This window comes from Callorhinus ursinus, unplaced genomic scaffold (genome assembly GCF_003265705.2).
Source record: "Callorhinus ursinus isolate GAN/ISIS: 27379988/994484 unplaced genomic scaffold, GSC_fseal_2.0 scaffold376, whole genome shotgun sequence".
NCBI lineage: Eukaryota > Metazoa > Chordata > Mammalia > Carnivora > Otariidae > Callorhinus > Callorhinus ursinus.
In genome coordinates this window covers 19,222-32,237 of record NW_027397431.1, presented here as the reverse complement: position 1 = coordinate 32,237, position 13,016 = coordinate 19,222, and the positions used below count along the sequence as shown (strand labels likewise).

The 13,016-nt window shown below is 51.9% G+C and overlaps 1 pseudogene; it reads right to left on the bottom strand.

Moving 5' to 3' along the window:
• Window positions 1–2,937: 2,937 nt before the first annotated feature.
• LOC112814564 (acrosin-like) lies at window positions 2,938–8,513 on the bottom strand (annotated as a pseudogene).
• Window positions 8,514–13,016: the final 4,503 nt, after the last annotated feature.

Sequence of the window (13,016 nt, the reverse complement as noted above, 5' to 3'; positions counted from 1 at the left end):
CCATCATGGGTCAGTACTAAAAAGTGCCATCCTAAAAAAAAAAAAAATCAAGATTTTTTTTAATGAATATGTTAGTTAAAAACTCTTTCAAAGCATTCTAAAATATAGTACTAGAAAGCTTTTAAAACTGCCTTATGATGGAAATAACATATATACTTTACCATAAAAGACAAGTTTTTAATTTGAGCTGAGAACTGTAAAATTCAGCATGGGTGCCATTGAATAGTACGCACCCTAAACAGAGAAGGCTTAGAAAAGCAAATGCACTGAACATTGTGTGCCTACCCACATCTTAGGTCTCTTATTCCCGAAAACTCAGGAGTCAGGCTTTTACCACGTGCACAGGTTTAACCACCGTGAAATCATCTTGTTACTGTTCCTAGCAATAAAATCATTATGCATTCTGTTTTTTTGAAAAATACTTATCATTTTCCTAATCCATCCCACAGAGAAACACTGAGAATATCCCCCAGTTGCCTAGATGCCCCTTGGTGCTGACTCATTGTACAGCCTGTCCAGTTTCCCCTGTTCTTCTTATCTCTGTGTGCAGCAGTATTTGCTCCAGGACCTGTAAGCCATTTTCAGTGTTAGAGTATCCACAGGGATATGAAGGCAGCTCAGAGAGTCTCACTTCACTTGTCAAAAACTTCATTCATAATTTAAAAAAAAATGACAATTGGAACATCTATTCGTTTTGCAAAAATCAGTGAATTCGATATAAACCAGTATTGGCTTATATGTGGGGAAAAGAGTACATTGAGGGAAAGCTAAAGCACGGGGCTAGGTATCCCCTCCCAGGAAGGAAATGTGGCACTATATCTCGTAAGTACCCCTACCTTCCAACGTAATTTTGAGAATGTGAGTCCCTGTATGGTAATACGAAAATAACTCTAATTTGCTAAATGAAACAGGAAATCTGAGTAGTATGAACAGTGACTAAATAAGAAGAGTGTTATACGTAAATCTATTCGTGGGCATTGAAAATTTCGGAAGATACACAAGAAACCATCAATCGGATAATGCAGGCTCTACCTAATCCATGGCCTCCCATCAGTGTTCCCTGAGCATAAGCCCTGTCTCCCCAGGCAGGACACCCAAGTGTCAGCTACAGATGACAGGCCCAATGAGGAGAGAAGGGAAAAACTAAGGACAAGAATTTGACCATTTGAAAAGAGAGAGTGCCAGGAGAATCCGTTCTGGATCCTGGGAAGCTCTGAGGAGGAGGGATGATCTGTAAATGGAAAGAAACCACTGGTACTATAGCTCCTCCAAATTTTTCCCAAATCCTCCACAACCACCCCTACTCCCTAGCCTGAGCACATCTTGCCACACCATTCCCACCTGCAAGCTCAGGGTTCAGAACTGCCCAGGAAGGGTGAGGGCAAGTCCTGAGTTGCTGCCATGGCTGTTTCTGCTCTTTGGACCATGTGGCCTATGGCTAGGGGTTTGTCTCACTCTGTGACTGACATTGAGTTTTGTTCAGTGTTTAGAGGGTACCTGGTGTCTGACACCAGGGTACAAAGCTTATATACCCAGTAGGGAGATTAAGAAACTGATTTTAGAAGAGACAGACCAAAGCCAACGAAAGGAATCATGGACATGCCAACTCTAATCGTAGTAATGTTGGCTCTCAGTGAAGGCAGATAAAATTTTTTTTTTATCAACTGTTAATACACTACAGAGCTATGGGCCACCCAGATCAATTTTGCAAGTCCTCTTAGGTAACCTAGGCATTCCAGGGCTCATAAGTGCACAGACGATATACACCCGAGTGCCCCTGCATATGTATAAGTTTACCCAGCATCTCATCACCAGTTGGCTCTAGAGCCCACATTTATAAGCATGTATAGTGTGTCACGCTCTGCTCTGAAAGCTTCACATCTGTCCTAATTTCATTATCACCCAACCCTCTGGCCATATTCCCAAGGCCACAAAGCTGATGAGGGGTAAAGCAGGGCGTTTGTTTGAACCCAGACAGACTGACGAATCCTGAAAATACTCACGCCTGCTTCATCAGTCCCTGTTGCAGCCCCAGCAGGAAAAGACAGGGTCCTTGGTCTTCCTCACCCAAAGTTCCTCCCTCATGCTCCTGTACCGTATGCCATCTGTATTTGCAACCAGAACATAGGACCATCTTGCACTTGAAACATGTGCACACAGTGAACAGGTGAACAGGTATGAGACGGTTGCTTGTTGCAGCAACTGCCTTGCCATGAGCCCAGCGGTTTCATTCTGGAGCCTGCCATTTGTAATTCGCAAGTGCCTAATCCAGAATTTGGGCTTGATCTGGGCCCTGACCAGAGTAGGCAGTTGATCTGAGGCCATCGAGATCTCTTTCTCAGGAATTCCAGATGGACATAAGCAATTCTGATTGAGGGCAGACTCCTCCCTGGGGTTGGCCATGTGGACTGAGCATCAAATGGCCACGCTACAAAACTTCAGACTGGGGTCATTCTTCCAATGGACTCAGACCCACACCCCTCCTTCTGAGTCAGCTCACCTCACAGATGTGATCCAGGGCCCCCCTGCACCGATTCAAAAAGCAGAGACTCTGAGTTTGAGATCCAGACCTTACCTGGCTTGTCACTACATATCGGCTTGTTCCAGCTTCAAAAATCAAGGTTTAGGAAACCACAATGACCCCTGACACACAAACAATTCCACCCTGTTGGAGGGTGACAGAGGGAAGACAGATTTGCTGGGGGAGGATGTGGATTGTGTCGGGGTGAGCAGGTAGGAAGAAGTCCAGAAATCATCCCTTCATAGATTAAATAGATAGAAAGATAGATAGATAGATAGATAGATAGATAGATAGATAGATAGATATAGATATAGATATATTTTATATATCTATATATATATGTTTACATTTATTTATTTCATCTTTGTTTCCTTGGGAGTAAAGGTCTCACTGTGTCTGTTTTGAGTGGGGACACATCAGGAGGCAGCGGTCTGTTTTGGGAGATCTGTGGTCTTAATTTCCCTAATACCCCTTTTCCTTAGAAAAGGTCTTCCCCTTCAAGATCTCTGTGAGTTGCTGTAGTCGCTGGCAACATTAAGTACTTGGGGAGCTTTAGTGATAGGTGGGGGAGCAGGTGTTGTTGGGGGTGGGGCTGGCGTTGGCGCCAGGGGTTTGTGTCGAGGTCGAGGTCGAGATGCAGGGGGCTGGGTGGAGGTCGAGGAGGGTGTTGGAAGTACCAAGGAGGGCGAACAGAAGGGCGGACAGAGGGTTGTTAGCCGGGATTTCTTGAGAAGTCGGATGGGAGGGGTGGGCATTTGAGCCATGTGCAAGGCATTAGAACCGATCTTGGAAGCAGTCCAGTTCAGATAGGGCCAGGTGGCTGTGTAGACTCCGGGTTACTTAGTTCGGGTACAGTCTACCCCGCAGCTTGTGACTCCCACGGCCACATAGGTGTTTGCCACGTTGTCTCTGCACATGAGAGGCCTGCCCCTGTCCCACTGTCCAGAAGGACACAGAAGTCCCTCTTTGTCTGAGCCACTTTTCCCCTGCCCAGAAGGACAGTTTGTTCAGTCACATGGCTTCTTGCTACCATGAACACAAGTGGTGGTTGTAAACATTGAGTTGGTATCAACAGCTTCAGGTAGATGTGAGAAGGGGATGGATAGGCACGGGTCTCCTTGCAGTGAGGAGAGATCAGCGACCCATGTGTCCACGTATTAGGTTTTATGCATGCATGGGCATGTGTGTACAAGTGGATTGGAAGGTTTTGTATTCTGGTGAGGAGAGGTAAGCATTCCTTTCCAGGGTGGTGTTCGGGTGGTATGATCTCTGTGTCACGGTGGGTTAAAGCTCTCTGTGTGCTGACTGGTTCTTTGTATGGGCCCCAGGAATCACCTCCCATCCTCACTGCTACAAGATGGGACCAGGGAAAGGGTCACTGAAGCAGGGCCCTGGAGGGAGTGGATTTCAGGGAGTCACAAAAGAGGTGTTGACAGGGAAAGGGGCGCCCGAAGGGAAGTTACCTGGCAGGTGTCGATCTTGCCTTCAGGGTACCCTGCAGACACATTGGTTAAACAAATGCACCCGTTGTACCACTGTGTGGAGTTACAAAGTCGAGGTCGATGAGGTTCACACAGGCCTCCTGCAGTGTAGGTGCGATCCTGTAGTCTACAGCCAGGCGGCTCTGTGTTCATCGATCACAGAAGACATGTTTTGGGAAAGCCCAGCCTCCTCCCTCCACGGAACCCCATCATCCTGAAATGCTCTAATTCAAACTAAAATCCATGAAAGTCAATGCCCCTGGCCTCTCCTCAGACACTTATGAAGGATGAGGGGTGTTGGAGGCATATGCAGGTGAAGAGGAGGGGCAGTGCATGGAGGATGAGCAGATGTGGCTGCAGGAATGAGTGTTGATGTCAGATGATTATTCACAGCTACAGCCAGGATGTGTCACCTCATTTACATCCCACAGTGTCCCCCTATGTTAGGCGCTGTGACTCACCTTGCCTCCAATCAAGAGCTTGGAGCACCACTGGCCCAAACAAACTGGTAGGGATGTGGTGTGTCTTGGATTCGGACCAAGGTTTTCCTCTCTACACCTAAATTCAGGACACACATTTCATTTCCCCACAGTATGGTTCTAAGTCCCCCTCATTGATTTTTATCCCCCGTTAAACCCCTCAGCTCAGTTCTGGACAGGATCTGCTAGATTTAGGCAGATGAGTCCCTCCCCGCATGCCTCCCATCCATTCTGACGTTACAGAGAAGGAGGAGCTGCATGATGGCCTCCACGTACACAGAACTGTCAGTGGCATGGGTGATTGGAATAACCGGAAGGCAGGTCAGAACGTCCTGTACAGCCCTAGAGGCTCCATCATGACCATTGGGTTAAGAAAGGCCCAGCCCAGTCTATGATTCCATCAGCCAACATCACACCTGTCTATAGGGACAGCTATCCCCTCTTCATCAGGTGGCATCCCCGCACCAAGCCTCACCCACAGTCCAGCCACAGCCCAGTGGGTGGGTCTGAAATCGCCTGCATCCCGGTGGAGAGGTGGCGGATCACACTTGGAACACGGCAGTGGAGGCCAAGTGGGAAGCCATAACCAAGTGGAGCAAAATGGATGGAGCTAGGCACACAGCATTCAGACTGTGTGTTTGTGTGGCCTGGACTGCGTTTCCAGGCCCTTCAGGTCCACTTTGCATACCACCCAAGAATGTTTAGTTTTGTACTTGCACTGTCCCCAAGGCCAGGGTGACATGGAAATGACCACCGCAACAAGCCTGGTCGCTTATCGTGACCTTTTAAATCTATGGAAGAGCCAGATGACCTGGAAGAGAACAGGGTTTTCTCAATCCCAACACCTTGGTTTAAATGCTAAAAAGTCCACAAGAACTTGAAATTCAATAGAAAAGGAGGACTACCCCAGAAGCCTATGGGCTCAAGGAGGAGGTAGAAAAAGGAAGGTCTGCAAGAATGTCACAGAAATTTGGAGGCTGGGGATTTCTTTAAGATTTGGCCTTAACATTGAGGGATGGATTCACCAGAAGATGGTCGAAGCCCACTAAGTTGAGGAGGATTCTAGAACAAAAGAGCCCTTGGGTGATGTCCACGTTGTAGCTGGGAGCCTATAATCCTTTAGAGATAGGACAGCAAAGGTGGTGGTAGGGCAGGGAATGTAGATGGGAACCCTGAGATCAGCCGCCCCAGGGACTACAAGAACCCTGGGACACTGCGCACATGTTTGGGTGGGTGGGCTGAGCAGTGTAGGCTGGGGAGGTGGGAGAAGAAGAATGCTCTAGAGGCCTCAGCACAGCTATGGACATCAATAGCCAGACAGAGGTTGATATCCCAGGTCAGGGAGGGAACGTCCAGCACAGGCCAGAGAAAACAGGGGTGCCCGGGAGGAGAAGCAACCCAATCAGAAAAGGGGGCAGTCTTGAGAGAAGGAAGAAGAGTTACAAGAAGCATAGTGAAACTACCAGGGTTTTGTCTCCAGAAAAGCCTAAGTTTTGTACCCCAATTGACGGAAGTGCCTTGAATTAGGAGCCCTCAGTTTCCATTATCAAGGGACAGAAGAGCTTTCAGTCTCTCTTCTCATCCCCATTGTGACTGGGTAAAAAGTCCATGTGGTCACCTGTGGAAAGCTGAAAGGCCTAACCTCCTCGTCAAACCCTTGCTGCCTGCTGCTGTCCTGCGAAGAACCATGTCCCCTCTCTCCAGAGAGAACGAAGTCACTCGGATGGGGAGGGTGGATTCTCGCATTATGACCAGCGAGTGTGGGGAGCAGAGGTTCACTGAGTTCTAGAGGGCTAGGGTCTACGGTCTCAGAGCTCAGAGACCACGTGACATGGCCCTTCCCCTCACAGATGGGGAAATGGATGTCCAGAGAAGAGAGGAGTTGGCCCACAACCACAAAACCCCATCTCGAGCTCTTCTCCAGGTGCCATTTCAGGGGACAATCCCCCATTTCCAGAAGGTAGCAACTAGGGTTCCAGGCCCCAGATATAGCCACAGCCCATACCCTGTTCGAAAAATGCCCAGATTCTCCTGGGGCTGCAAGCACCCTTCCACCCAGCGACAACACAAGCCATTAGTGGTGAGGTTGTGGACAGGGGTCTCGGCTGCCACTTTCTCCCGCTCTAAAAGGGAAGAGTGTCCTGCATGCAGGTGGACATCACCACTAGGCACCACACATGGCCCCTGCACATCAGAGACCACTGAGGGTATGACCAGCAGTGCCCCTACCCTTGTGAGAGCCCCTCCCATACTCGCCTTTCTCTTTCAAGAATCCCCAGCCAGCCACCCAATAGGCCTGGGGAACACCAGGTGGGCCTGCGCTAAATTGGGGCAGGCAGCCCATTCTGATGAATTGCCCTCAGGGAACAGGAGGGGTGATCTTCATGAGAGCGATGTCATTGTGCTCTAAACTGGGGATGTATTTCTCATGAATGATGATTTTCTCGACATATCTCTCCTGTGGAGGCGGCTTCGCTGGCTTAGCGTTCCCATGCATAATTTCCTTTGCTCCAAAAATTAGTCTCCACTCATATAATTTTCTGTGGGCACAGAGGCAAGCCAGGTCATCCTCAGAAAGGATGGGCTCAATAGAAACCTCTGGTGACCAATGTCCTCAGAGCCCTCCCTCAGCAAGGGCCTGGGCCCACCCACACGTTCTGGTTGCCACAAGGCCCAGTGCCCCAGTGAGACTGCACACAGAGAGCCCTGGAGAATGTCCCTTTCTGGGAAGAGTCTTTCTGAAGACGTCCCTCCATGCACTCCCACATGTACTTTTTGGAGACGAAGCAGTGGGCAGCAGTAAGCAGCCAATGGGAGTTCAGCAATGTGCCTCCACACGCATGGTACCTTTGGTTATTATGGGACATGAATACCTGGAGGCTGACCATACAGGGCCAGGCACTGATTGTTGCATCCTGCCCTCCGACGATACGGCCACTTCCCGGTGGGTTCTTCCTGAACCGTCACCCACAGGGGGCACTGGGGAGAGACCAGGGGCACAGTTCAAACCAATAAGAGGCACAGCCTGTCCTCGCACCTGCACGATGGGGGAATCAGGCCTAGGGGGCCTGGCAAAGTGGGGCAACCGGGAGTGTGGATGGGCCGCGGTGGAGCTGCTGAGGAGAGGAGCTGTCAGGACGGTAGGGAAGCAGAAAGCTGCAGGTTTCAGGAATTGGTTTGGAGGAGTATGAGTTCTGGGGTCTTGTGGGTATAGCCCCAAGGTGAGGAAAAAGGTGCCATAGGAAGCAGGACCAATGATAAGAGCCCTAGAAATATGAGAGATCCCGAGTTAGAGGGGGAGGCTAGAGGAGGAGAGGGAGAGGTGTAATCGCTTGAGGTCTTTAGAGCCAATTTTGGGCGGGAGACTCAGAAAACAGCCCCAAGGGTCTTGGAGCTGCAGTTTGGGGTTGGATGGTGGCAGGAGGAGGGAGAGTACCCAAGGCACGTCCAGTGATCCCAGGTGTGGGGAGCAATGTGGGTCCAGGGTTGGAATTTCTGGGAACTGGGGAGATGCCACAAGACTTTGGGGGTACCTTGGGGCCTGTCAGAGCCTAAGGTGGGGGTGGGACACAAGAAGAATGCCATGAGAATACCCTAGGGTCTCTGGGGTCAGCCACAGGTGGGGCACCTCAGTATCTGTGAGAAGAAAGGGTTTTCTAAAATTGAGACTTGATGTGCAAGAGGCAGTGAGGTCAGTCTCGAGGTGAGGGAAGGGCCCCAGCTTCTGTGCTACAGGAGACATAGGAGCCCAGGGGTCAGCCTTGGGGTGTCTCAGCTGATGAACCCGGGAGCAAGGATGGTCTGAGTTGGGGATGTGGGTCACACCCGTGAGACCCAGGGGACTACTAAGGCCCAAGCTTGGTCTCCTCCCTATCCCTGGACAGAGGGAGTCTGGGTGGGGCTTGATATTCAGAAGACACTCTTTCCACCCCCCGGAGGTGTCCCTGACACTTATTCAGAAGTGGCGTTATATTTGGCAACCACAGAAACTGCCAAGTCCAGCAGAATGGCAGTTGGCAGCGTCTCTATCATACTCCAGGCCCAGTCTGGCCTGGAAGCCCAGTGACCTCACAAAGCTCTGTCGCCTCCTGACCAATCAGCGTGGATACATCCCCCCTCTCCCCATTCCAATAGTCAGGCCAGGCAGGAGCCCATTAGCTTAGACGGTTCATGCTGAAACAAGATCCCAGATTTCTGTTCAGGCTCCTCTGCATCCCTCGGGTGATGGGGGCTCATGTGCAACCCCCTCCCTATGTCCCAAGGCCAGGATCTTCATTCCCAGTTACCCTTCAAAGGTTCCGTATCATATTAGGATCCAGTTTTGTGCAGTGTCAGGGTCTGCCCCTCATGCAAGCTGCAACCACAGTTCCTGTTCCAAATCATGGGTTCAGGGGCAGTTCTGTCCCTCTCTGTCAAGATGATGCAGCATGTCAATGGTCACAGGGTGTCGGGCTCACCAGATTAATCGATCCTTAACACTGTCTAGGGCAAATTGTCTTTCGCTCTTCCAAGTACATACTATCAGCACACTTTTCAAAAAGCCACTTTGAATTTCTCTAATTTAGGACTGCAAACACCACCATTCTATTCCCTGCTGAGTATCACAGGGTCTGGTGTTTCCTACCAGAGTGTCTCTAGGTCAACTCTCTGGGACCTACATGCAGGAAGATGTGTCTCCTATACCTGAGGGTCAGGAATTCTCACCACAATCACCTGAATATTCTGAGGTTTCATTTTTCTGATTCTCAGGATACGGCATCTCACCAACGGGAGGATGACAAATGCTCACCTCACATACCTGCATGTTAAGAAGTTTCACCTTCCTGTCGGAGTGTGAGGAGGTCACACCTCCACTTGCATGAAGGGGAGTTTTCCCTCCTCTCCCAGAGTGTAAGTTCTCCACCAGACAATCTGAGCATCAAGAGGTTGTCCCAGGGCTGCCTGCGTGTCAGGACACCTCATAGCTTCTTCCTGAGTGTTATGAGGTTTCAGATTGTCAAATGAGCATTATTCTCCTACTAACATTCTAACTGAATGTCACAATTTCTCAGCTCACATAACTTTCAGGAGGTCACAAACCCTTCAACTGAATATCCAGTAGGTCTTATATATCTTTACTGGAGTATCAGGAGCCATCATCTACTAAACCTGACCCTAACCCGAACCCTATCCCTAACCCTAACCCTAAACCCTAACAATAAACCCTAACCGTAACCCTAACCCTAAACCTCACCCTAACCCTAAACCTAACCCTAACCCTCACCCTCACCCTCACCCTCACCCTCCCCTCACCCTCACCCTCACCCTCCTCTCACCCTCAACCTAACCCTCACCCTAACCCAGGGATGGTCAGCAGAGAATTTGTAAGGCCAGCCGTCCAGGGCCCCTGCTAGCCCAGCCAGAGTCTCCCTGAGCCCAGAGCGAGCCCTCCCCTTCCTGCCCAGCTATGCACTTGCCCCTGAGCTTCATGATGCCCTGTTCTTGACCCAGAAGGTGAGCTGGCCGACTAGGAGGGGAGTCTAGCTGGTGGGACAGGCTGTAGATACAGGACAGAGTGACACCATGTGAGCTAGCAGGAATCACACTCTAGCCTTCCTTACGGAGCCTGCTCGGGAGCAGGAGTCTGGGTGCCCTAGGGGCCAGCACACAGCAGAGTCTGTGCTGACCAGGCAGCCATGGAACCTAGCGAGAGTCCACTCTGCCCTCTACCCACTCCTGCCTGGCCTCATCTCTCCTCCTCACTGTGGGAACCAGGCCCCATTGGGCTGGCTCAGCTCCACCTTGTAAAGATTTCTCAGTCCATGGAGCAGCTGGATTTCCTGGGGCCAGAGGGAGGACTGACTTTGGACAAGGACTGCACTGGGGAGGATGCAGGGCCTTGTAGAGGGTGAAGGATGGGGCAGGGGCTGAGTCCTGGGGCCACTTCTCATGTCGATAAAGGGCTGAAATCCCTGAATGCCCATAGGTTTCCTCATTATATTAATGGCCCCCTGCACATGGGAATCCTGCTAGTGGGCCCCTCCAACCTAGCCTCCTTCCCGCCCCTCTGACTCCAGGCAGGGCTGCAGCCAGGGATGGGCTGGACGTCCGTCCCAGGTCCTGCCAGGAAGACAAGGAAAAAGGAGGAGAGGAGAAGGGGAAGGGGCGTACTGATCTTCTCCCTGTCCTGAGTCGGCCTCCACTGATGCCTCCAGGTCCTCTGGCCCAGCCCTGCACTTAGCTGGACCCTGAGAGGGAGTTTGCATTCCAGCAGACTGGAATGCATTCCAGCTGGGTTGGTATATTGAATGACCTGTGCGTCCCCAGATATCCTACCCACCTGGCCTTACACGCTAATGCCTGCAGCACAGGGTGGCCGTGGTTGTGGGGCCCAGTGGCCTTTGGGGACACAGAGCAGTTGGCAGTGGTGAGGGAACATGGGGGACCCGTCAGGTGCAGAGCCATGGGTCTCATGTACAACCACCGCTGAGCTGGGTCACTGTACAGGTGCTCTGTGTACCCTTTGCACAACTGGACATGACACAACTGGCTGGCCCTCTCAGTAGTGAGGCTTGTGCTCCTAGGACACCTGTCCCCCACCTACCCCTAGAGAAGCAGCCACGTTCAACCGTTTCCATGTCCAACCCTCAGGGACAGTTGGGAACCGGGGTCAAGAGAGGCAGGGACTGGCCCATGAGAAATGAGGGGTGCAGAGCCCAAGGAGCAGGGCTGCTCTCCAGTCCAAGCAAGCCCCAACCCTCCCATGAGGTTCACTTTGGGGGTGAGAGCCCCTCAGATCCTCGGGAATAGCTACCCACCCCGTCCAATGTGAGGACATGACCTTGGCATCCCCAGGCATGTAGAGACATGCACACCTGCACACCCACCCATACACACACACCACTCTGACTGCCCAGCTGGGGGTCAGAAGGGGAGGACACTCAGGGAGAGAGGTTGAGGAAAAGGGGGAAAGAAGAAAGAGTTTGGAGACAGCTGGGCCATGGGGCAGGCATCAGGACTCCTGGCAAGGACCCAGATCCAGATCATGGGGAGGGGAGACATGGGGTTTGCCAGGGAACTGGGAGAAGACAGGGTCTGGTTTCTGGTGTCCAACACCACCCTGGGCACTTGGGAGTAGGAAGAGACACCTACCCCCAGGTCCAGCGGGGCTACAGCACAAAAGGCCTCAGCTTACTCTTCTCTCAGTTGGGCTGCAGAGATGCAGTGTCCCAAGGGTCCCACAGGCTTGTAGAAAGAGCGTGTTGGCCTTCGATCTCCATCCCTGACTCACTGTGCTCCCAGTGCTGGGGAAATTCTTTCAAACCCTTAAGGTCCTTCTCAGCAGAGGACACACTAGGGGCTTGGGGGCTTGGGGGCCTGAGGACCTGGGTACGCAGAACGTGGCAGAGCACTGGGCCACCAGTCTGAAGACCAAGGTCAGGGCCCTCCTTGTTGCAGCCTCAGGGTCCCCATTTGGAAGAGGATCCAAAATCACTGCTCTGGTCAGGGTGTGGAGGCCTTAGGAAGGAATGGAGCACCAGGATCGAAGAGGGAAACGGGGACAAGGGAGGCTTCTGAGGGTTCTCACATCGCCTATGGAACCCACAGATCCTGCTCCTGGGAGAGACACAGACACAGAGACAGAGAAGGAGACAGAGAATGAACACAGGACAGAGGGAACCAGGAGAAGTCATAGACTTTCCTCCACCAGCTTGGAAATGACATCCCGGAATTTTGTGCCATTCCATTCCTGAGAGCGCCGTCACACAGGCCATCCATTGTGGAGGGGAGGGGATTCCACAGGGATGTGTGACCAAGATTCAGGTGTGACAGGGGCCACTGTGGGGATTGCCCAGCACACGGGCACAGACGACGCCCTGGGACGTGAGCCTAACCGCTAATGGGAACGTCTGGAAATCTGTGTTGTGAGAGGACAAGATCAGAATCAGTTCATTACTACCTTCCCACGGGGGCTGGGACACAAGCAGGAGGGCGGTGGCCTTGCCTGGACCCCAGAGCAGAGCCAAACCCTTCTGAGCTGTGTTCCATGCCAAGCCCAGCTCCGCGCTCATTCTTGCTTTGCCATGTATGAACCAGACTCCTGTGAAGGCAGGTATGGAACATGTGTAGAGGTCCTACCTCCAATGGTGTAACTAGAAGTAGAAGCCAGAATACCCCGATGTGCACATGCGGAGCCTGGGGAGGCCCAGAGAAGCACAGGTTCTGTCCAGGTTCACAGCTCTGGGCACGCACAGGAACCAGGTCTGAACCCATCTCTGTGCCATCACAGCAGAGACACCAGCTGCACCCAGGCCTCCCGGGGGCTGTGGGTGGGCTGGGTGTGTGTCACTGTGTGGATCGGGCATGGGGGGAGGATGAGCATTGAGAAGCCGGGGGAGGGGGCCCTCGGGGGGCTCTTGTGTAAGGAGGAAGTTGGGTAAGGGGACCCCAGGCAGTGGTGACCTCAATTCCCTGACAACAGAGCCCAACAGAATTTGGAACCCTGGTAGCCAGGCACCCACATTCCACAGACAGTCCCCTGCCCAGCTCATTTCG